This window comes from Apis dorsata, unplaced genomic scaffold (assembly GCF_000469605.1).
Source record: "Apis dorsata unplaced genomic scaffold, Apis dorsata 1.3 scaffold_19, whole genome shotgun sequence".
NCBI classification, from domain to species: domain Eukaryota; kingdom Metazoa; phylum Arthropoda; class Insecta; order Hymenoptera; family Apidae; genus Apis; species Apis dorsata.
Window position 1 is genome coordinate 716,479 of NW_006263321.1, and position 1,828 is coordinate 718,306.

At 38.1% G+C, this 1,828-nt stretch overlaps 1 protein-coding gene across 1 annotated transcript in view; it reads left to right on the forward strand.

The window, feature by feature from the left end:
* Positions 1–1,828, forward strand: part of LOC116185480 — a 23,344-nt gene that overhangs the window by 8,304 nt on the left and 13,212 nt on the right. The window lies entirely within an intron of this gene.

Below are 1,828 nucleotides of genomic sequence, written 5' to 3' on the forward strand. Positions count from 1 at the left end.
GTCGTCGTCGTCGTCGACGTTGGCCGCTCGGTACACGTCGTGAGAAAAACACGTGGAGTGTGACTGACTCTTTCAAGTTTTTTCCTCCTTTTCTACCGTCCTCGCTATTTATATTTCCGCAAGGCTACGAGCGCGCATCTATATTTCGCTTCAACAGCGAAACGGTTTCTCGCGATGATTTATTAATCGAAACTATCGATAATTTTCCACTACCGACTTTTTCCCGGAGCAGATAGCATCCTGGAGACGTAGAGCGTAGAGATCTAGAATCAAAATACATAATTTTTTAATTACCATTTTTTCGAAAATAACCTAACCTAAAAACCTAACCTCGAATCATAACCTCCATAATGTTAAAAATGTTAGCAAAATCTTGTCCATCCTACGTCGACCAATTTCACAACTATTATCCTTAAAGATAAAAGACAAGCTTTCCAAGCCAAAAACCTGGACGTTCAAATACTCGAATCCCCGTTTCCCTATACCGCATAACCCATATCTTCGATCCATGTTTGAACTATCGAAACCAAGAAAACCACCAGCTCTAAGTGATGGACATTTAAACAGGGGGAGGATCTCGAGTTGGTGGCGGCGGTGGTGGTCGGTCGCGTCGGGGCATCGATCGCGTCTGCTCCAGGGTGACGGGACGGTCCGGCGCCGGGGTGGCGTCGCGGTGGTGGGGAGAAAGTTGCACTCGGAGTGTAAGCGGACTCCCTATATGCAATTGGCTGGAAAGCGCGTCGCTGGAGGGGATGGCGGGGCGGAAAAGAGGGATCGGGCGAAAGGGAGAGCCGTGAGGTGAGCGAGGGAAGAGTGGAGGGGTCACGGAAGGGGAAGGCAAGTGCACACACAAAGTAGACATATAGGTCAATGTCGGGACACTCCCGTGCACTGTTTAGCACGACTCACCTAGTGACCTACTTGCCTCCTCCTTTTGCGTACTCTGACCAGGCTCCACTCCTAGCTTCTCGGTCTCTCACGGTTCCAGACATCGAGACACAGGTGTTACACGCTATAGCTTGAAATTATTCGGGACGTTTGCCTATTTTTGCCGTTATTTATCGTTATTTATATCAGGATTGATGTATCGGAAACCGATGTTTTAACGATGGGGTATTTTCAGATTATGATATTTTTTTTTGTTAATTTTGCATTATTGATGTTTTGATCGAAGGATAAAATATATATATATATATATTTTTTTTGGAAATGTTTCTCTTCTTTCATTGAGATAATTTTTTTTTAAATTGTGAAAAATGTTCTTAACGTCATTTTATGTACGGTCTTTCTTTTTTTGTAAAATATTTGTTAATCTAATCTCATTTCTTTATCTTGATTTTTTTTTCCATTTCTTAATAGTAGATTTATTTTGTTAGAATTTTTCTTTCTCAATAATCAGCGAATTATTAAATTATTAATTTAAATTATTCAATTATGAAAAAATTAGTTAATGGTATATTTTTTTACTGTAAAATAAATTATAATCTGTTTTAATAGATACTTTGAATCGTATAATGTATATCTGTAAATGTATTCTACCTTAGAATACGAGAACATCCTTGCAATTTTCACGCACGTGTAATCCTTGTATTATTTAAATTGACCTATTTTTCTGATTCTTCATGCCAGCCAACAAATTTTCTTCGTTATCGTTTCCTGATTTACGTTGCTTTTAGGTTATTATTCTATTTATTGAATTAATTCCTATTTTTTTCAACAAAAATCGATATTTTTTTCTTTTTGGATCTTACACGTGTTTCAATCTCTGCACATTCATGGTACGTAATTTTCGTGAAAAATGATGTGTAAAATATATATATATATATAT